This window comes from Lonchura striata, chromosome 8 (genome assembly GCF_050655825.1).
Source record: "Lonchura striata isolate lonStrDom1 chromosome 8, ASM5065582v1, whole genome shotgun sequence".
Taxonomy (NCBI): Eukaryota; Metazoa; Chordata; class Aves; order Passeriformes; family Estrildidae; genus Lonchura; species Lonchura striata.
The window spans coordinates 13307465-13331775 of NC_140710.1; the positions used below are offsets into that span (position 1 = coordinate 13307465).

General features: G+C 36.3%; 1 protein-coding gene across 3 annotated transcripts in view; it reads left to right on the top strand.

Moving 5' to 3' along the window:
• ADGRL2 (adhesion G protein-coupled receptor L2) overlaps positions 1–24311 on the top strand; it is a 386134-nt gene that overhangs the window by 74964 nt on the left and 286859 nt on the right. The gene's annotated exons all lie outside the window — the stretch shown is intronic.

The following is a 24311-nucleotide window of genomic DNA, read 5'->3' on the forward strand; positions in this document are numbered from 1 at the left end:
GCATGACATGCTGCCACTTAAGCACTTAATTATACCTAAGGAAACAAGGATCCACATTGTACCCTTTACAATAGAGCCACAAGAAAGAACAAAGTCCCAGTGCCTTGCTAGCCAAAGGGATCTTTGCCAGCACCAGGTGGTGGGAAGCATGAAGAAGTGAGTGGGGTGACTCCTGGCACTGCCTGTGCAGTCAGGATGACAAGTTTTTTAAAAATGCTGCTTTTGAGAGGGAGGCCGATAGCATTTGGTGTTAAGGGGCTGAAAAGGGTGCCATATGGGGCTAAAAAACCTCCTCATCATTCCTGATGAACCATTTTCAGTGCTCCCCCTCCTACTTGGATGATTTTACTTACCTGGATACTGTGCTCTTGCATCCAGGTTTTGCCAAGTGGTTATCTTCCTGCTTGCACCTGTTTATTCTGTATCTGCCTCTCTGGAAGGCAAGGTCTAGAGGGGTGCACCCAGTTATCAATGATTCTATTGGGATTTTTCTGTCTGGTTGAGCTAATTTCTCCTGGAGTTCTACCAGTGGTCTAATTTAATTACCTTGTTTCAAATCCAGTTTTAGTTGGAAACGCAAAGGAATACAAAACAATGAAATTAATCTATTTGAATAAACATGTACTGCGTTTGTTTTACATCATTTATCTGTGATATCTGTACCCAGCTTCTCTTTTCCAGTAATGATGGACAGTCTCTAAGTCATGGGGCAGGGGCGACTAGATTAATGGCACTTGTAGGTCTTGCAGAATTTCTGAGCTTTGTAGTTTCATATAAGTTGCAATACTGCTTGCTTTCCTTGGAATACAAACACCATCATGCTGTAACTTCATCTTAAATACTTTTTTGTTCTCTTGCTAGAAGGAAACCTGCCTTTGTATAAGTTTATTTGGAGGATCCATGTTATATAAATTAATTTTGTGCTAGATAGATGAACGGAAATGAATTGCTAGAATGTTTAGAATGGATAAAAATCTGTATTCTGTATAGCCACTGGCTGGTGTAGAAGGTTGAGGCATTGTGATTTGCTCTCCTGTGTCTCTGGTTTGAATTTATAGGAGAATAATAGCACCACACTTAATGGCATACTATAGTGGGACACTGAAGTCATACTGCAAGGTGTTTAAGGCAGTAATAGAAAAATATAATTTTAAAACAGAAATGTGGATAGTCAGTGCTTAGGGTTTTCCCTAGAACTGATTTTGTTGTAGGTTATTTGACAAAATGTCATCTTTTTAACTATTGAACAAAACATTATATGAAACAAGTATCTGTCTTCAGGAAAATGTATCTATTATGTGTTTGGAGAGAGGTTTACTTTGTATTCTACAGAAGCTGGACGTGCAAATAGAGTATTTGCTTATGAATTCTTATAGTCATTGAAGAGATTTTACCTAATTCTTTTCTTTTACATGAAAAACTATGACAAAGACAAAGATTTTAAGCCGATGATTGGGATCCAAAGGACAGATAATGCAGACTCCAGCTGTGTTTGTAATAGTTCAATTCTGTAAGTGAATATGTTCTCTATCTCAAAAAAGAACAAGAATATGAGATATATTGTGTCAGTGATTCTTCAGATTTTCATTCTATTGATCAGAGTTGAAGAAAATGTATTTCCATACACCTATCTCCTTTTTTCAAATTTCCAGTCTCAGTTCTTTGTGTGCTCCATGGTGAGGGTGTATACAATTATGCCTTGCTAGTAAAACAAGATAAAATAATATAATACCGTTACATTGTCAAAGAGATAAAGCATATGGTAACTTTTTGTTTTAGTTGATCAGCAGGGTGGCCTAGTAAAATGAATTCCCATCTCCTGGCTTTGGCTTATCTTCTGATTCCTGAGAGACACAACAAAGAAAAATAACAATAATAATAGAAGTCGTATTTTTGCTTTCGTTTGATGTGAATATTGCAGTAGTGGAGTCTCATGACGGAAAGGACAAATAATTGTGTGTACTCCCTGAATATCAATGGCATCGCATGCTGCAGTGTGACTCTGTTGAAATGCTGGACTTGTGAGATAATAATTACACAGTTATAATAATAGTAATAAAACCAGATTGAGTATGCTATCACCTCTAGCCTGGTTATAATTGATACCACACCTAAAGGTCCTAAATTAGGTGTGCTCAGTACTAAACATAAATAGCATAAGTTTCTTTCCTGAACAACTCACATTTTTAGTGTTTTCATTTCTGGAATGTGCCACTCCTGTCAATTATCCCAAACATTTCCCTGAAAGAGACAAAGTCTCTGAACCTCATCTGCAAAGCTTTCTTTATGTATCCAAGAAGAGCAGTCAAACCATCCAACTATTATTTTCTCAGAAATAAAAAATAGGCAGCTTCTGCACTTTGTATGTTTGATTTATTAAGAGTGGTTGTCCTCTCCTGATTTGAGCAACCTGAAACACGCAGCACCTCCTGCATTGCATCTTGCTTTGGATGAAAACACATGAGCTTCTAGACAGGGTTTTAGCTGCAGCCATACTGGTAAAGGAGTACCTGGTTCAGGAGGCCCTGAATGCCTATGCATGGACTAGGGCTCTGCATCTTCATTTACCATTCTTCTTAAACATCTTAAATTTTGTGGTGTGAATCACAAGGCAGGATCATTCAGAGAACTTGCATAGCACATCATAGTGGTGTCCTTCAAAGCCTTCACAGAACCAGCCTCTTCCCCTCCTCCCACCCTTCAGCAAGCACCATAGAGGGGCTGCCTCTAGGAAGGGCTTTAAAAATCAGCCTCTGCCGTTCTTTAGCTGGGGGGGGGGTTCTTCTGCCCCCTCCTGAGGCCACTGAGAAGCAGCAAAAGCTATATTCCTGAGCCTGTAATAGATGCAAATTGTGCAGATGAAGGAGACGAAGCTCTAACAGCCGTTGAATGCAATCTGTGAACACTACTGTTTCATTTATAGTGATGCTACCTAGGCATTTGCACTTAAAAGGAACAATAAAGAGGTGTCAGAACAATCGCAAGGCTGCAGAATTTAAACTGCGGCAAAGACGTTTTGAGCCATGTGAAATGTTGCCTGCAAAAGATCTCCTTTTTCCGTTAGTTTTTGTTATTACTGAAGGCTGCTCTAGTTCTCCTTGTTTTATGACACCGACTTGTTCATTTGCCTTCAAAGACTCAAGATGCAAAGAAGCAGGGAAACAAATTAAGTCAAAACTGCAATAGCTGGTGAAAACTGCACGAAGAATGTCATGGCTGCTCTTTATTTGTCTATTTAGGTTTGAAGTAGCTTTGCTATACAACTGGATGGCTGATTCACTAACTTGCCAGCTGCCTCTAGCAGGCAGCAGTAGAGCTGCTGTAATGTTTCAGTGTTATTCTTGCTTGCAGGACAAAGAGCTGATCCTCAATTGATGCAACCTTTGGAGGTATGCGTATTACCCTGGTGAGGATCTGAACTGCTGTTGCCTTTTAGTCTTTTTATTTGAAATAGAGGTTTTGAAATAGAGAAGGTGAGAAATTGCACACTAAAAAGTTAAATAAAAATCTAGTGGCTGTCAAACAACAGACAGTTACTGATTAACAAAGAATAACAGGCTTGCATATAGTGTCCTGTTAAAAGCACAATAAGCTGTGATTGTGTGCTGAGATTATGATTATCTGCAAGCACTTGTTACTTACTGCCTGCAAATGTGAAAGCTATGTGTGCTTAGGAAAAACAAGGAAACAGAGGATTTGTTGTACTGCAGTAGGTGTGTTCAAAGTGCCCTAATCCTACTGAATAAGCACAAATACTGATTAAAATGGAATATGGAGTCTAAAAAAGGAATATATGTGGTTTGTACCAAAAAAACCCCAACAAACTGGAGTAAAGCTGTATAAATTTTAGGGTATGATTGGCTTTGTAGCTACAGCAGATTAAGATGCTTTAGAGGACCTGTTGTCATTCTGGATCTTCTAGACTTCCTATGGGATACTATTATCTGATTTTTATTAATATCAGTCATTTGAATTCCATTAGTATTCAGATACCCTGATTTAGACTCAGTCATAGTAATGCAACTGTATCACAAAGAACTCACAGTTTAAATAGACAGGATAGGCAATTAGCAGGCAAATGTCCCACAACTAAAGAAGATCAAATTACCTAAGACCTTGTCAGATCTTAAGGTTAGTTCATTTTCTTTTTTACATACCTCAGTAAAATGAGTAATCTATAAAATAAGAACATGCTGTTCTCATATTTTGGAAAAGTTCTAGGAAAACTAATGATAGCAAAATGCTCTCAAAACCTTCTATTTGATATAAGTTTAAAGTGATGATGTTTTTCATATAATACTATTTTGAACTGTGTGAGTCTCTTGAATCTTTAGCTTTTAGTGAGGAATGTATTTCCCAGGGAAATGCAGGAGGGGCAGCAGGGCTGTTTGTTTTAATAGATCTGTGTGGGTCTGAACATGTGAGTGAAGAGGAGATCAGCAGGGCAAAACGTGCCCTAAATGCTGTAAAGTCTTATACAATTGTGTCAGGCAGTAAACCCAAATGAACTTGCAAAGTCATGCACTAGTTCAATTTTGGAAAGGAAAACCTGGCTTTGAAGCCAACCAAATCAATCCCTAGTTCAAATTAAATTTGAGTATCCTGTGAAGCTCCAATACACAACTCCAATAACAATCAGCATTTAAGGTGCAGGCAAATAATGTTTCATTTAAAAGAAATTGAATAAGGATTACTGACAGAGAAAGTTTTTGATGTTGTTTTGTCATTAAAGTCAAATTATAGCATTATTGTCTTAATCCCATATGTCTCAATCATATCTCTCTCCCTCTGTGCCTCTTTAGTGCACAAAAAGCCCTGTGCATGGTTGGTCTTGTGTCTTCATCTCATTAAAACCTTGCCATGCAAATGTATCATAAGTGTTGCCTGAAGACTTCTGTCTCATGCAAAATTTAGCTTAAACTCTACTGGCATCAAATAATTTGTTATGCACAAACCTTCTGTTTGGTTTGCTGACATTTCTTCTTATCTGGCTCTCATGGCGATTCATTATCTTGTGATATGGATTTCCAAGTATCATCTTTGTATTGATTTTTATATCTTTAATAACCACTCCACAGAAGATGGCTCCACTTGGTGTCATTGATCGCATCAAAAATTCAAGGCTTACAGAAATACTAGACTGCTAATTGCTAGCAGAACATTTCAGACTTCATCTTAATACAGTCTTAATCTTCTGCGCTAACCTGACTTGAAGAGTTCCTTATTAAGGCTAAAGGGAAACTTGTGAATAACTGGAAATTACCTGGTGAGAATAGGGGAAACATGGTAAATGGAAATAACAAGGGTTAGATGTGAAAAACAGCTCTCTTTTGTCCCTTCCCCTTCACCTAAGTATCCTCCTTAAGGAAGAAGCAGTAAATAATCATAATTTTCTAGCTGTGGAAAAAAAAATGTATGTTCACAGCATCACATACTGTGCAGTGGGCAAATGGCATTGAGTTTCTGGTGAATCAAAAGCAGTTATTAGATTTGACAAGTTCAAAAATGTGTGTTGTAGGTCAATTCTTTCAAAAAGAAGTGATCAAAGAAAGGTAATTTTAATCTTTAATTTTTTATGTAAAAATTAAGGGCTCTATTTGTAAGCTAGACAGTTGAGTCTTGGCTAGGTTTGAATCCAGAATATCTGCAAATGTAGGCCAGAGCCACACTCTGAGAATCCTTCAGTCTGTTTAATTTGCCTTAATGTGTTGTTTAAAGCTTCTATCTCGTTAGGTTTTTCAGCAATGTGGTTTGTCAATGATAAGGAGGTGATATGTGTGTCCTATATCTTTTCATGACTGTATTTTTTCACTGTGACACTTTTTCACTAAGATTTTTCCCAGGATTTTGCACTTTTTATATTCTGAAACTTGAAAGTAACTGAAAATAAACCAAACTGAGTTAATGGGAAGGGTTTTTTTTAGAAAATCCAGTGATAGACAAAGAATATGTAGAGACAGCAACATGTTAAAATCAGGAAAGATAATTTCTCAAAAAAGCTGCCCTTTTAAATTGTTAAAAAGCTGTTAAAAAAAGTGTCTTCCAAAAGCCACATGGTCTGTGGATTAAACATAGCAAGGCAGATTGTCCAGCTACTACTAAGAGTATCAATCAGGGCTACTCAATCAGTTCTTGCCAATAAAAGGCACTGAGACAGCACCAAATCTGCTGGTTCAGTCAGACACTGCATGCCATCTGTGCAGTGGGAGCTGCCTGGTATGTTTCCTAAAAGATTAGAACAGTCAGAAACATAGGATCTCCCACAGGAATGTGAGAGACATCATATATCTGGGAACTTGGTGAGAATAAAAATGAAATGTGTTCATAGAGCAGGCTGGAATAACCTTGGTCCCTTTTGACCTCTGGGGTAAGCAGACCTCTTTTTTCACTAGACCCCCTCGAGTCTGTCAGGTTAGCACTAGTTTCTTTATGAACAACCTACATTTGGAGCTGGCTGTAAGAAACTCACATTATTCTCATAAAGTCCAATCAAAAACACATTACACGGTTAATGCATCCATACACCTCTCATGCTTTTATTATGTTCCTGTTGTCACTCTCAGACTGAGAGGAAATTGTTCACATCAACGAAATCTTCTCAAACAGGAATCTAGCAGCTCTTTTCATTTCAGATTTTTACTGTGTTCATCACTAACCTGGCTGAGGAGTGTATTCATGGAGTAAACCAGTCAAGGAAATGCTGTCTTCTTATTTCCAGGGAGACGAACAGGAAATATGAGGCCAGTATAAGCACTGGTTATTTACAGGGGTGAACAGATTTTTGTCTAGACCTGCAGAACAATTCCTGTGAATGATTATATATGAATGCACTCCTTAGCCATCAGAATGACTGAGGAATTTATGGTTAAACCCAGGGTAGGCTATGTGACAAAGGACAGTGATACAGCTGGAATGTAGTCTAAATTTACTCACTTCCAACTTTGTGTTGTTCCTCTTAGTTTAGGATTGGCTTCCATTAAAAAAAAAAAAAAAGTTGTAAGCATTCAATGACATTTATTAAGGACATGGTATTTAGTACGGACATGTACACTACCTAACAACAAACAGAATTGGTAGATGCAACATAATGACAAAAATTTGCTGTCTGTATACTTGTACCTGAATTCAAATGTAAACACGTCTCCTCCTTACCCCCCAGTAGCAACAGAATACTCATAACAGAGTGAACATGGTTTAGATGTCTATTGAATCTCTACTGTTCCTTCCTCTTAAGATTTTTTCCATCTTTTTTTTTTTTTTCTTAGCTATATTATTAAGCATTCAAGAATAGAGAGACACTGGGCAAAAAAGCTACTGGCTGGTTCTTCCTGCAAAAAGGAAGCACTGAACAGTAAAAGCTTAATAGATCACCCATTAGCTTTAATTTCTACACTTTTTTTTAAAATTCCATTCATTTTTTTTTTTAAGAAAACTTCATGTTTTGAAGAAAAGACCCATATTCTCATGCCTTACAGCTACAAGAAAAAGGAAGAATCTCAAAGTATAACTTAGAACTTTTAGTAAGCACCATTCTTCAAATCTGTCCCTCACTTTGTCCACCTGCCAGTGTTCATAGTTCACGACGTGTAGCTGTGAGGCCTGGTTGTGCTGCAGGACAGAAGGGTAATTCCCATTGATTTCAATGGGTATTACATGCATCCTGCAGCGGGAGAGTAGGGCCCTCAGGTTTCACTGAATAGCAAATAGTCATGTAAAATCCACGGATCCTATTCTTTCCCTGCAGGGTATGTTGAAGTCAATGGGAGTTACTTGTTAGACGCTGTGATGGGAAAAACTTATCCTTATAAGATAAAGAGGTCCATTCATTGATGCATTTTGATTAATTTTTTACAAAGATCCTAGTAATTAGATTTTTTTCTATAGAAAATATATTATCTTCTGACCTTTTTTATTCCATTTTATAATTAAAAATGAAGCTAACCAAAAGGAAAATGCATACAAAACAAAAGCTCACAGAAGAAATGTGAGAAAACTGAATTTACAAAATTGCCATGAATTTAGTCTAGAAGTTAAACAACTCTTTGTGAGAGACTAAAATGTTATGCTCTTCTAACACTCTCTGCTCCCACAAGATATCCTAGCAGAAACTTCTAGCATTGATTCTACTGATCTAAATAAGAAGCTAGAATTTCTCAAATTAACAGAGAAATTGACATCTGTTTCTTATGGCTTGAATTTTGAGACTGAGTTTCCATCAAATCAAAGTTTACACCCAAAGCAGATTTTAAATATCTCCTTCACTAGCATGTTACAACATTAGCTGAAGGAAAGGCTTTCTTCCCATCCCCCTGTCCTCTCCTACTCTTCCACCCCCAAGTGCTCTCCTTGAAAGCAGCAAAGAACTTAGGAAATCTGGGCAGTCTATCAGTTTGCTATGGTTCATTTTACCTAATCCAGACATCCAGCACAGCAGGGGGAAAACTGCTGTATCTAGTGAAACAAGAGCATGAATAATTAAAACTCTGTTATTAATGAACTTCCAGTCGTTATGTAAATGAAACTGATTTCAAGACTAATTTGTCAGCCTGAATTCTTTTTCTGTTCTCCTTTTGTCTAGGACAAGAACTCATCATAATGGACTTGATAATAAAACACTGGCAGACATGCTGTGTGCAGTGCCCATCTGAGTTAGGGCTCTTAGCATGGTTAATTGATACAGTTACTGCGGATAAGTCTATAAGGCATTTGTATGGCTTTACGTTTTACAAGCTTTTTCTTTTTTTTTTCCCTCTTTTGACAGTGCTAGCTATTCTTTGCACATTCCTCATTACCGTTTACCTTTACATGAGGGGTGGCTTGTAATTACTGGCTGGTAAATACTTTCCTTCTCATTTTGTGAGCCGTTCAAAGACAGCAGAGTTCAGAAAGGTCTGTGGGAAGGGAAGTCTGTAGTTATCAAACAATGGCTAACAGTCACCAGGAGAAAAAGCCTGTCAAAGCACAAGGCTGCTGGGCACTGGGTCCTTGCCCCATTGTCTTGGATCAGGTGTCAGTCATCGTCCTGCCCACTGCATTTACTGTGATACGAAATAACCAGTATTGAAGTTATATAGAAAGCACTGGGAAGGGTGAGATTAGGTTTTAAAAGAAGCCCTGAATTTTAATTTTGTTTTACTTTCACCAAAACCAAGCAGGATCTTTTGAAATAGCCCATTCCGTAAATTGATTGAGCCCGTAGTAGACAGCCAGATAGAGTGAGGTAGGTGGGGCTGAAGGGTTGCCTTCAATTCATGATTTATTTTGAGGTTTTTTTATGTCTTGCATCTTGCTTCTGTCCTTTAATTACCACAAGTTAAATCTTTGTATTTGTCTTTCTTTTTATTTTTGTCAATATATTCCGTTTATTTTGGTTTATTAGTTCTGATTTATACTGTTAGGGAAAAGTTGTTAGTGAAGGTTCAGAAAGTAACCAAGCAGAGGAGCACAAGCATATATTTCCCTATATACTGTGTACTGAGAAAGAAGAGGCTAACAAAAGAATCCTCAAAATAGGATATTAAGAGTATTTAAAAATAAATAAATAGATAAATCAATAAACCCAGACTGGGAGGAAACAGTGTCTGCAGTCCCTTGGAACCAGCCTAGCTCTGGTATCAAGGGTGGAGACTCAAAACTGGACATTTTACGTACAAGAAAACTGTGAAGTAAGAATTATTTATTTTAATCTGTGTCAGGAACAGCCCATCTCTTTTTTTGTTTTGTTTTGTTTTTTGGAGTTTTTTTGTGTGTTTTTTTTTTTTTTTTTGGTTGGTTGTTTTTTGGGGGTTTTTTTGGTGTTTTTTTTTGTTTTGAAGACTTCTTTTCCATTTTTTTTTCTCTTTTCCTTCACCCTAAGCTTTCTCTCTGTGCCATCATTGTGTAGAGGTCTAAATAAATGCATATAGGGTAATATTTAGAATTACTGTCTGAGTAGACTGGACTACTGGCCCTTTTTATCCTGGTGGACCAGGCCAAATGTGAAGACCTGGGAGCTGGAAAGAATTAAGAGGATGGCAGTTCTTGAGTCAATTTGCCTTCACAGGGAAAGTTTTTGGCTTCTCTGCTAAAAGCTAGTGTGTCTGGGAGGGCTTGTGAGCATACCTTTGATGCACTGTGTTACACTCTCAATTGTGCTCTGTAGGGTGGTGGCCAACAGAACTCTGTCCTGTCTGAAAGAGGTTCAAATGCTATGGAGGAACAAGTTCCTTGCCTCTCTAGGTGAGGCAGATACCAACCAGCCTCAGGCTTTCCTTTGCAGAGCTGTCTGGGACATTTCAATTCCCCTACTATCTTTCCTTTCCTATGCAAATTGTAAAAGATAGTCAGGGAATATTGTGTGGTTTCTGTCAAAGGAGGAAAAAGTTTTAAAAGTAGCACATTTCTGTCACACCTTGAGCTGGGAACTACATGGTGCTTTGAGCATTCTGTCAAAGACGTTTGGTGTACTCATGGTGTGTGTTAAAATTGCTGTGGGAATATTACTGGTTGAGAATATCTATTAGATGTATATTTAGAGGATGTATTTTAATATCTGCTAGCCTGACTTTATTATTTTTACATTGATAAGACCTAAAATAAATTAGATACTTGCTGAAGCTTTAAAACATTCTTGCAACATAAACGTAATGTAAAATCTAATTTAGTTCTAAGGTTAGAGCTGAAAAGAAGCAAAAAGAGAAGGGAAGAGGTTCCATGTTTCAGAGAAAGAAGTTTTGTGCAACAAAGCAGGTGTTTATAGAATGCTTCATTTTAATTCAGTGAAGCTAATATCCCAGTTTATGTTGTTTGGACTAATAACAGTGTAACACAGAGCTGTAGAAAAGATTTGCAGGTTTCCTTTAGGTCAGTAACAGTTGCTATAAACACATTGGACTATTTTTTTATTATTATTCTACTCCATCTACATCCTGTAACTGGAGGGGAGGGGAAGGGGAGAGGGTTAACAGTTTTTACAGTTTAGAAGGCTTTTCTTTTTGTCACATTTAAACGAAATATACACAGGTGGCTAGGTGGCACTGTGGATTAATGTACTTCTGAATTAATGTGCCTAGAGTGGCTTGTATCAAAAAGTGAGTATATCTGAAGTGCAAGCTTGCATCCCTTCCTGGATCACCATGTGTGCAGTAACTTGAATTGCATTATTATTTATATCAAGATCAGAAATCCAAAATAATAGACACTGTAATCATGAGAGAATTACATTAATGAACCTGTATTTTGGAGTTACATACTGCTTTGCAGACCCTGCTTTTATGCTGAGGCTTGCTAATTATTCTAACTGTAAGAAAGAGAAAGTCAACTAAACTGCAAACACTGTTTAAAAGAAAATAACAAAAGAAAACAAGCTTTTCCTGTGTTGTATTTTGAGTTTAAAAAGTTACTTTGCCAGCAGTATGGGCACTGAGAGTACTGTGGAAGCATTCTAAGGCTGGGAGCGGTGGGTTCCTTTTGAAGCAAGAAGTGTTCAGAATTGCATGCTGTAACTACTGAAATCCAACTATCCCAAGCAGTCAGGCACACATTGCCCAAAGCCATATACAAATTATGCCTCTCTGCAAACCTATTTCAATGTAAATATTATCATTTTTTCAGGGGTATTCCTTCCACTGCAATAAAATTGATAAATTTAACTCAACAGCAACTTTGGTAAAGTTTAATGATTGCAGTAGCCTCTGCCTGAAGCCAGATGAACCTTACTCATTGAAAAAGTTTTTCCTGTTTAAAATGTTTTGCTTCTCTAAGAAAAAGAAAGTAGAATGCATATAACCAACAGAACTCAATTATTGCACATTCTTAGTCTCCTCTAGTTAACTCCAGAGGTAATAATCACTATAGGGATTTCTAAAAGGTAATTACTGTATACTGCTTAATTATAATTTATTAAGATCAAACATACTTCAGTATTTAGTTGATGTAACAGGAAAACACAGTCTGTGTTTATAGTTTTAAAAGCAAACAGTGCAATCTGTACTGAGGCTTAAAAAATGTGGATTTTAGGATACAGGAGTTTAGGTGTCAAGACTACTGCATTAGCCACCTTTCCCTTTCTAATAGAAAATGCAGTTTCTGTAACCTGAGGCAATAGTTCTTTATTATGCATTGTACATATTCATTCTTACTCCTTCTTTCTACTAAAGTTGAATGTTGTAACAGAGGGAAATTGATCAGGTACAGAGTATTAACTGCAAGGTGTTCTTTCATGTGCAGTATTAGTCAAAGATGTATACAATTAGTTAAAGAAACAACTCTGGAAAGAACTAAGTGCCTGTAAAAATCAAACTGATTAAAAAAGAAGTACCTAACATCCAACTAGATCTATTTTCCTTAAATTGAAAATGAAAGCTGCCACTTCTACTAAAAGCCCTTGCAGCCAAGAGATTTCACAGCAGTTCAGTTAAAGCCTAGCTAATGAATATAAGTTACTTTAGTGGATTTTAGTTGACTTTGAAATTAAAGTCTGAAACCGTCGGATGCTACTAGCAGAGCTAGACTATAGCAAAATGGACTTAATAAACTCCATTGTGCACTTAGATCCCTAGTGAGATTTGCCTTCCACCCATGACCAATTGGTATTATTTTTGTAGTGACTGGTACTTTTGTCTCTGAGACTGGGATTTTCTGGGAGTGATTAGCACTTTTCAGCAGTGATTGACAGGTTGTAGCAGCAATGAGACAATAGGAGGAATCATTAGGAATTCAAATGCAGATTTATGTTTGCATGCTTTAGGACTGATTTGTGTAGAAGTGAAATCTAGATATGAGGGCAGAAATCAGCTATTATTTCATCTATTTTAACAAAATACAAAAGGAAAAAGATGAAAATGTGCTAAATAAAATAAAAATAAAAGAGAACAGGATAGAAAATAAGATCACATTAGTGTTAATAAGATTCTCCCACTATACCAGTCTTGGTATGGGGTTTTGTGGTTTGTTTTTTTGTTTTGTTTTGTTTTGGTTTTTTTTTGTTTTTGTTTTTGTTTTTGTTTTGTTTTGCTTTTTGGTTTTTTTTGTTTGCTTTGAAATTTTTTTTTGTTTGACATTTTTGGGTTTTTTTCTGGAGAATCATCTCTTAAGTGTTTTGTACAAAATTCTTCTCTAAATTTGTAATAGAAATGGTAGAGTACAGTTTGTAGTAGAAATATTTTTTAATACTGCTAAATTAAAATCCCAGCAAAAAATATGATCACTTTGCAGGGGAAATGTGTATGTTGGTGTCATACTGAAGCTTGATAAAACCGTCTCTGTTGCATCTAAACAAAAGGCCATAGGGAACTAATTGTAGTGACTGATTCCAAGCATTGACCATCAATTGATAATTGGCCATAAATAATTAGGAAATGGCACGTCAGTGGTGTAAATGATGTAATTTTAGTAGCTATGTGTCTAGATACTGATTGAGTGCTTTACAAGTAATTTTTCTTATTCAGATTATAAATTTAATATGCTGTACATGACAATTTAATCTTGTTTGGCATCAAAGTTACCAAGATAATACAGAATTATACAAGCCTAATCAAAGAGAGAAAAATCAGATGAACATCATTATTTTGGAGAGCTGGTTTAATAGGAGTTGACATTTTCAAAAGAGCATGTTTTTTTTTTTTTTTGAAACAACAATTAATCTGAACTAAGTTTCTGAAGCAGTAGGCTAACAGAAAAACACTGAAATTATAGATGTGAGTGTGTTCTCACAAGGTATTAAATATTTAAAGTATGATTTTGTATAGCACACCGTTTACATAAAATGATCATAGCTCTGAATTTTTATTCTTAAATTGTGCAGTCTTCAGGGTTAAGGCTGTATTTTTTGTGTTGTGACTAAACTTCTGAGGATTTTGTAATCTTTTCCTTCTCTGTTGATATCAGCAAAGGTCTGTAACTAGTACTTTATATCTTAGTACAATCAGATTATGTTAAAAACCCCGTAATGTTAGCTAGCACACATTGCACAGAAATGCATAATGCCTCCCAAGAATATAATTTAGAGCACAAAGGGTTGAGCATTTGTGAATGCTTCTGCTCTTATGTAGTCTAGTTTTGCTGGACTTGTTAGCATGTGCACTAAAAGATGTTTCAAAATTGATGACATTTAGTCCTGATGGTATTTTATCTCACATACTACTTAATGTTCACAAAGTGACCATTTTACTATGCATAGTTAAGATAAATCCTAATATAGGATTGTCCATGAAGTCAGCTAGTTCCTGGTTATCAATGCAGTCTGACTTGAAAAAAAGCTTCTAAAAAGTTCCAGATGAGCTGTTCTGGTGCCTAACTGGTGACCTAAATTGGTGTATCTCCAGCATAGTGCACACATTCACGGAGTAGTTACTGCTGCATCAGTGTGGGAAAGGTTTCAACCCTCCTCTCTACCTTCACATTTTCATTCTTATTAATTGGATTTGGCGTCTGGAATCAAACAGAACCTTTGAATCTGTGTTTAACATTCAGCACGTATTTGTCTCCCACTGAAGCTGGCTTTGCTGTTGCGGGACCGGGAGGGGTGCGCTGGCTCGGTGAGCACAGCACAGTGCGGGTGGTGGATAGGGTGGAGGAAATGGGGTCTGTGGGGTGGAGGCAAGAGCAGAGACACAATTGTGCAAACCAGTGTTCCCTTCCAGTGTCCCGCCAGCCAGCTTGGAGCATCTGCTGTTCCTGTGTGAGCAGCAGCTCCTGCTGCTGCCAGAAGTGACACCACCCTGCCTGTACTTGCCTGCCTGCACTGCTAAACATTTCTGCTTTTGGTTCCATTAGAGCTAGATACTAACCAAAACTGCTGTCAATTCAACATTAATATTATATCAAAAGAACAAAAAATCACCAAACTCTCCTGCCAGCTAAAACCTCTCCTGCCACCTTTGCTTTTAGTGAAGAACAATTTTAAACTCACACCTCTTCTAAGCATGATCTTTATTTAAAGTTCATTTCTTCCTTTTTTCTTTCATATGGTTTTATTCATATCTCTGATTAAGAAATAGCTATTTGCTCATTATCACTTTGCATTGGAAGACTTTTTTCCCTTACCTAATTAGATAGAAAAGGCTTTTTCTCAAAAAGAAGAAAAGAAAAAAAAAAAAAAAGGGTCTGATTGCTCCTTCTGCAATACAGTCTAGACAGTCTAAGGGAACTAACTAGGGAAAATTCATATCTGCATTCTAAAAAATAAGGTAATTTTTAAATAACTCCCAAGATAAAATGGACATATGGTAAGAGATTAAATGTGTAACCTAACCATATAGATATTTAGATTCACACTGCCTTTTTCTGGTTCTGTCAGTGCTTTGCATGGGGAGATAAGGGCAGACTTATAAGGCTGTGATTCAGTAGAGGCTATTTCGACAAGTTTCCACTCCGAGATTCTGTTCATCAACCTCTAATTAGCACTTCATCGCTTTCAGCTTTGTGTCACCCAGCTGACTAGAGGAAGATGACACCTCCAACTTGAACTGGGCTTTTTTCCATTTTCTTGGAGCTCATCAAGACATGTGGTGCTTTCTTAAAGTGCAGCTGGTGCTGGCACTTTCATTGTAAATTTAAATCGCTGTGTTTGGAAAAAGGTGATAAGAACAGTTTGTTTCATGTCCCTGGTGTTTAGCCTGAGGCAATTCCCAGCAAATATATTCAAGGCTCCTTCTGGTTTGATCTGCTACACTATTTTGTATTATTATTATTATTAATAACAATGCTAGAAAATATGTACCTAAAAGAATGCCCTGTACAGTGTAAATTTTTTTTTTCCACAGACACTAAAGTTTAAAAGAAAACAAGACCCCTTTAAGCTTAAATTTAGAAAAATATGGAGTTTATATATATGTTTGGAGAAGGAGTCAGGTTTTTGCAAGTTCTAGGGTTTTTTTTGCATTTTCTGTAACACATGTTTTGGTGAAAAAGAACTTTCATTTTTATTGATTTCACATTCTGCTCTATTGCTCATGCAATAACATATACCAATAATTTATTACATGGAGGTTTTTTTCTGCCTATCCAATTGTTATATTACTTACGAAATAAAGCTAATGAACAATGGTATGTATTTATATCAAAACACTTATGCTTATGGAAATATGCTGAGAAAAACAGTTTTCAACATTTTAGTTGTGTCCATTATACTCTCCTCTTAAACGTTTATTTGTGTACATTCACACTGTTACGATCTGAAGGTATACTGCTTAATGGATACATTTTCTGCCCTTTAAAGCGTCTGATAAAATGTGTACAGCATCAAGAAAAGGGACTAAGAATTTACACATCAACTTTTCTATTTTTAAATTACTATATAAAGCTTTTTTCTTCTGAATATGTACCCCATATGCACAACTTAGTTATACACTTAACCAAATTAGAGAAATTCCATCTCAAGAGAGCAGCTATTGTATGTTTATTTAGGGGAACTTTCCAAACTCACAGTTAAAAATAATATTTCATTTTGCCATAGAGTAGGAATTAAAAATCATGTTTTCTAGTATTTTTCTTTTCTTTCAATATTTTTACTAACCTATAGAAATAAAACTTATCTTAACAAAATTTCTATCAGTTTCTTTGTATTTGGCTTTTCTGGTTTGCAGCTGTACATTTTAATTCTGTTTGAGACCTAGGTCATAAGAACTGAAACACCACAATAAATGGCATTACAAGTCTGAGAACCTTCTATAAAGGCCTTATGTTGTAAGCACAGAATTGTCGCTCTCTTCAGCAAGGCAGAAATAAAAGCATACATGAGAAAAATCTAGCTTGATCCAACTTTTATAAACTGAGCCAACACATTGGCTTAGATCTATTTTTTGCATTCTGACTAATAGTTCTGGTGTAAATTGCTGTATTTCCATTGCTATAGAAATTAAACTCTGATTTCTCTGTGTATGGAGAGAGGCAACATATGTACATAGTGGCACAATCCTGTATTTATGATATTCCATTTTTCTATAAATATAGATGCTCTGTGATTATCAATAGAGCTTCTCATTAAAATTCAGATTTAGATACAAAATGATGCCATTTTGTCTTAATATTTGAAAACCTAAAAATATCTCTATAGCTCTGAAAATCTGTATTTTAGCATTTACATTCAGCAGTTTATTGCAGTAGGAAATATTTCAAACAGAAGGAACAAATTGTTCCATCAAAGTACTCTAATAATTTAGAAGAGCATTTTTTCCCCAGCAAACCAAATATTAGGAATGAAGTTTAATCAAAGATCTAGTGCTCCATTTCCACTGAAGGCAGAAAATAACTGATTATTTCTCTGAGTTTTTGAGAATCATCCCCGTTAGGAATAAGATTAAGCTCAATTGCAGCCTTGAAGAATTGGCGTCCTCTTTACTGCAACCCTGTTACAAATGGTTTTACATTGTGAAAGGCTTCTCTTAATGATTGTTTGCTCTTTTGATGAACTAGCTAATTGTCTGCTGCTCCATTCATCTTAATTCAGACCCATTACCCTTCATTTTTCCTCTCTACCCTTCAGCAGCTACTGCCATGGCCTCACACTGCTATCCCACCCAGCAATGTAGAACCATTTTGCTGTGGTGCCACGAGGAGCCTCTTTCTGCTGTGTGCCGAGTAGATGTGAAGGAAATGGGCTCTCTCTCTGTTCCACAGACTTCATGGAGCTTTGACTGTTCATTGCCACCTTAATACTGCAAATCCCAGTTTGGCAGTTTCCTTTGTGTTTTACTGACTAGCCTGACTAACCCTGACTTGGGCACCCCAGGCTCTCAAATTAACCCTCCTCCTCTGGCATTTGAGAGGTTGGGTATGGGCCAAGGTATGTCCTAGAGAGACACCTGTGACACAGGATGAGGGTTTTTTTACTTTGAGCCCCTGGCTTCTGCCTTCTATTCATGACCCCATATGACAGACAAAACTGATTTTGTACATGCAGGAGCACGGGGAAGCCTCTGCACTGATCAGAAAATGCATTTGATGAAGGTTTACCTACAGGGAGTTTCAGGCTGTCAAGTGCATGAATCTCACATTCAGTATGTGGGGTTTGGCTGATCTGCATCTCTTTGCCTCTGTATTGTCTTGGTTTACTGCCACTGGTAAAGCCCTGTGGATGGCAATTCTGAATTTCCTAAAATTTCAAACAGAAGATTAGTTTTATTCATTTTGGTTTTACCCAGCAGCTGTCAGATCAAAGGTATTTTATAACCTTTGGCCGTATAAATAGTTATATGAATAAGAGTTGCTTGCAGTTTTCACATATTTTGACTTTCCCTATGTAGTGCACAGCAGTCAGCATTTCTGAGAATGGCTAATGTAGTACTGGATGGAGATATCTGCATGGATTGACAATTGGTGATAATGAGGATCTTCTTATTAACTGGGGATAAGAGATATTTCCTGGTGAGGGCTGAATTCTCCACATAAAGAGATACAATAAAAGAAGGGTGGCAGGGACTATGTGTTAGTTGCTAGGCACTTAATTCATCCTCAGACCTCAAGGACTCAGCATGGGGAACAACCGAGATAAATAATTTGCATTGGTTGTGTCGTCTCTTACTTTTGCCAGAAAGTATCAGTTTTTTCTTTCCTATTAATAGCACTCATGGCAATTACTATGTTCCAGTATATCGGGTAAAGGATAACCATGTTTCTATGTATAAATGTATGTTAAATAAATGGTGCAAAAAATATTATGGTAATGGAAATGTTCGTGTGAGCCAAACCCTATCTGATAAACAGATACGGAATTTTTTCAGTGTAATTCATCACCACAATGATAACCTAGCAATATAACCAATATAAGTACAGATATAAAGGTATGAAACAACATATTGTCAGAAGCAATAAAAAAGATTTAGCAATGTGTAAACAGGATAGATCCACAAGAGGCCAAGCATGGCGGTAGTTTATTATACATACCTACCTAACTGAAAGTCATACTGAGAAGAATGTAAAAGAGAAAAGAGTGGTAAATTGTGATGGCTGTTTTTATTATTCTGCTCTTTAAGAGAGATCTAATTTGGAATTTGCATTTCACAAGAGTTCTGAGGTTTTTGTGAGTCTCACTTTAAGCGCATTTAGTATTTATGTAACTTCTAAATTCATCAAGGTACAAATATGAACTATAAACAGCTGCAATAGCAGCTCAGATAGAAGGTGTGTGTGTGCTGCTGTGCCCTAGGTTAGTGCACCACTAAACAGGGAATATAAACAGGAATGTGTCCTTTGTCCCCCCTGTGCAAGAGCCAGCTTTGGTATAGTGAAGAGCAGCCCCTGTTCACTGCTCTTTATTGGCAGCACAAACCTGCCTAAAGCCATCACAGAGAGATGGGATGACAGTAATACAATTGCTGCTTTTGCTCTCTTTTGTGTAGTGATGCTAGATTAGTAGCTAAAAAAGAAATATAATAAAAAAAAGATCCCCAACTGTACACTTTCCTGAAGCTCTTTCTCAGTGTGCACTTGCTCAGAGCTCCAGGAAGCAATCTTACCAGTGCCAGCATTAGCAAATTAAGGTGACACATTTATGCATTATGAGATTGGCTTAAAAATCATAAAATTACAGAACCAGAGGGAAAAAAAAAAGGCTGTATTTCTTTTTTTTAATAATTATTTGCTTTCATTTTTATTAACTATTAGAATGTACTAGAATAGTATTTTAAAACTTTCCCTGACCTCATATTTTAAGAATTAGGGTTCTGAAAAATATTAAAGATTGTGAAATCTTAATTACCCATGAGTCTTCAATGCACACTGCAGCTGAAGTGGGCCAAATGCTCCAATGAGTCTCGGGGCAATGCAGACTTCCAGAGTTACTGCCATTCTTCACCATCTAAGTGAGGCTTTGTGTTTCTGGAACCTCTGGGAGACCTCATAGAAAACCTGGCAGTTACCACTTGTGATGGACAGAGTTATATGAAACACACCCAAAATATACACTTATCATTATTTTCATTTTATGATAAGCATACATTTAGTAATAAAGGATCTATGGAAAATGGGTGTTATTGACCCAGACAATAACTATAGGATGGCCTTAATGTAAACTTTAATGTGAGGTTATTGTGTAATAATTAAATTGAAAGCAAACACCTTTGGCTTTTGGTGATTCATAGTACTTAGGGTATACTTCATTTAAACCCAGTGGACATTGTAGTCTTGGTCCTCTTTAAGTCAGCCATATGGATTTCTGTGGAATGAGGATTTAGTCTGTAAGCCTTCCAACTAGTTAAATTATTGAAAAGTTTAGAACATGTTCTATCCTGTTCGTCTTATGAATTATATTATGCTTTCTTTACTATATCTGGAGTGCAGGAGAGTGTATTTTCTAAAAATGGGATGAGAAGTTTTTTTGTGTTTTCTACCATAATGCTTATTCTCTTAGAACAAAGCGTATTCTACGTGAACTTGATGGTCTGATATGTATTTAACATGTACAAGTCCTGCTGGGTAATTCATTATGTGTATACCGATGAGGATAACTCCTCTCTTTCCCTGTGTTGTTTTGATCTTAGTGAAGCTAAGTTTCTGCAAATAAAAACGTACATGTTGAGCTTTTAGCTGTTATGTGCTTTTACAGTGTGCATATAAAGGTAAATTATCTTAATTCTGAACTCTTTCTGTTTCATAATGTGATTGCCTTACAAACCAGAAACAAGTAGTAATGGCTTAACTGTGCCAACAAAGGACTTCACATGGGGCACAGGTTTGGAAATGAACTTCAGCACAGACCTTGTAGACATCTGAACTCTATAAATCCACAGGTGTTTAAGTAGCCCTAAGGGCTAGGTCAGATAGCAGACTTGTTTCAGTATGACTTTACAAGGATTTAGTACTGTGTAAACAACACTTGCAAGGTTTTCTCTTTACTGCTGAGTAAAACCAGTAGCAGGAAGAGCAACCTTTGATTTTTGTACCATAAAATATATGGTGTTCTTTTATTCCATAAGCAGTGAGATGCTGGCATGATTTTGAGCATGACCACATACAAAGTTAAACTTTCTTAGCCAAAGAGTTTTGAGAAAAGATTATAGAAATTGTACCATTCTTGAAAAGAAATTGCTGGGTTGCTGGAGAGTGTGCTTTTTCTTTCTTTTTATTTCGTGCCTTTTGTTTGTTGTTGATTGTGGTCTTTGTTTTGGAAGAAGCATTCAAGTCCTTCTGGAGAAAGATAAATTAGGCTGTAGTTTTATATGCGAATGCAGTCTGCAGATCTTAGATCTGTGCATTTCCACCTAAAGTAATGTTGTTGTTAAAATTTTGTAAGCAGATGGGCTTATTTCTCAGTAAAGTAACCCCAAAGCATAAACTAGCTAGCACAGAAATACTACTGAAATGATGTTGGGCGAAAAAAAGAAAAAAAAGACTAGCTAATGCAGTGTGCTGAGAAGAGTGTCTATTTTTATCCCAAAGTCTGGTCTGCTAGTAATAGTGACGGATTTTCATCAGTACCTACAAAACAAAACAAAGCTACAAAAAAAAACCAAAACAAAACAAAAAAACAACCAAACAAAACCAAAAACCAACCAAGCCAAGAAAAGAAAACAAAACAAAACTGAAAAAACACAAGCCCCCAAAAAAATCCCTCTACTAAATGACTACCCAGAATAACATGGTAAGTCAGCTTGAATGGGGAAACAAGATCCTATGGCGAAGGCCTAGGGAGCTGAAAGGAGTAGAGCACTCAGAGTGAAAGGGAGATGACTGGAACCTGAGTGGATACAGTAATTAGGAATTGGAGAAGTTTGTGAGGATTCCTTAGGGAATCCAGTATCTGAGAAAGGAACTGAGAGAAATCTATTGAGGTCTATGGGAGGACAATTACTCCAAAAGCTTAATTAACTCACATGCGAAACTTTGTTGAAGCTCCTCCATGTCCTTGTTTTTACAGTAGTGTATGACTCAAGAAAATACAAATAATTTCTTTAGTAGTTAATGAAAGTTCCTTAATCACTGTACTAATCTGTAGGAGTGATAGCTGATGATTAATTCTTATATTTTCCTGCAGCATTTTGGCTTCTGCTCCTTTGCTCCTTTGTTTAAACTTAAGTTATTTCAGTTGTGCTGTAGTTTACCGCAGTGTTTATGATGTGAGACTTTCTTTGCCTAATCAGCACAGAGATTTGCAATAATATATTTTGGAGATAGCTGGGTGCTTGCTAAATTTTGATGGGAGAGAGAGACAGTTGTAATTACCTTCACTGTCCTGGATTGTGCTTTTTGGGAGGTTGAGCCAAGTTTGTGCTATTCAGCCTTTTCTTTCTGAACTGAAGTGTTTGTCACAAATGCACACATTGAATCTGGTGTTCTCTTTGCCTTCAAGCTGCTGGTTTCCCTGACATCTCTCTGCCACTCCCAAAATCACAGGTTCCTTTCTCAGTCAGGGACTGCCCATAATGTACGCAGAGGTGTAACTTCTGTTGATCCAACTTAACTGAATTACTGCAAGTGTTTCTTGGAATGCGATGATACTACAAATGGATTCTGTGGAAACACCATTACAGCTGCATAAACGAGAAAATCTCAGTGCTGAGTGGATATTTGAGAGGAATACATATATATATAATATACATATATAATATATATAAAATGCATATTTTATGTGTGTATATATATATATATATATGTAAAAATCAGAAATTTTATCCATCATCAGACAAATGACCAGATTTTGGTTCCCAAAAATACAATCTGAGAAGATTTTAATCTTATCTGGAATTGAACCCAAATTATGAAATCATTCAAAGGATTCTGAATTAAGTCTTATTTTGTCACCAGTTGATCAATTTTTAATAAATTATTTAAAAAGTGTACATTTTGTTGTTTGAGAAACACGTGTTTTAAAGCATTGTAAGCCAAGAATTTATTTTTCTTTCCTCTCCCCACCCCTTTCCATTCTTCAGGTTATTTAAAAAACCTGCTTCTTTAGAAATCACATTAGGTTTGTTGTATGCATTAAATGAAAGGCTTTCAACTTTCAGAGCAGACTGTATGAACAATTGTCTTATATGTACATCAACTAGTGTCCTACCTAAGTGCAACGGATTTGGTTTGTGTTAATTACAAGGTGCATTTAACTGTGTCTACATGATAGATTAACAGTTCCAAATAACATCATATGCAAATGAAAGGAAAATCTTTTTTATTTTATTTTATGGCACAGTTGAAAAATACAGTGCATTCTGAAAAGAAACAGAAATGCAGCTATTCTAGTGACTTGATAGTCTGTATGTATCAACTCTCAACAATAAAAGAAAACTTATATGAAATTGAAATATTACAACATTTATGCATGGTGGTCTTAAAATCAGTGTTAAAAAATACACTGGAAGATGTAAACTAATACATACCATCTTAAATGGTGCATAAGGATATTATTCAATGTTATCCAAATATATTTATAGAAATACTCATAAAGCAAGTATATTTAGGTCTCATTTGTGGATTTCAAAATAGTTTGTAGTATCTTGTGGTGTGTTTTTTGTTTCGGTTTGTTTGTTAGTTTGGAGTTTTTTTGTAATTTTTGCATTATTAATCAATGGAAAATTTTCATTCATCTACCTTAAATTCAAGAGAAAAAAAATGAAATAATAATATTTTGCTAGTACCTCTCTACTGCTTTCAAGAAATTCTGAGGTTCAGCAGGGTTCCCTAACAGTTCAGGTCTAGTCTCACAATTACTCTCACTCTTTTTTTGTTGTTGGGATTTTTGTTTGTTTTGGGGTTTTTTGTTGTTTGGTTTGGTTTAGGTTGTTTTGTTTTGTTGGTTTGGTTTAGGTAAATTATATTATAGAGAATCATTAAAATTGGATTAAAAAAATATAAGATTAATCTTTTCCACTGGAATTTCATGTGCTTGAGTTGATAATTGTAAAGATCGTGATGCTCTCAAGCATTATTATGATTAGGATTATGTAAAGTGCCTACAACAAATGGTGTATTCATGAGCTGAGTGTTTTAACAAGGGCTGCAAGTTTGCCATAAACAGACTTTGTTGTAGGCAGCCTATGGAGAGCTATTTTGCATTTCCCCCCAGGTACCCCAGGCTGAACTCTGTACAGTTGTCATTGCAGAGGGGAAGATGTGGTGTTTTTAACAGGGTTAAGTGTAGTTGGTAGGACTGGATTTGATGGCTCTTAATATGGGAGCAGTTGGATTTATTAACTGGAATTATTACTCTACCTTGCAGTCAGAGATATTCTTCAATTCTCTGTCAGGAATAAACATATTGCCTCTCTTGCTTTCCTCCAGCTTTTACAGAGGGGCTAGCATTTGATGCTCAATTTTTCAGGAACTCCTTGCTTGGATAGGTAATGAGGTTGCTGGGGTTTTTTGGTTGTAGAAAAAGAACCTAAAAATGTTTAAGA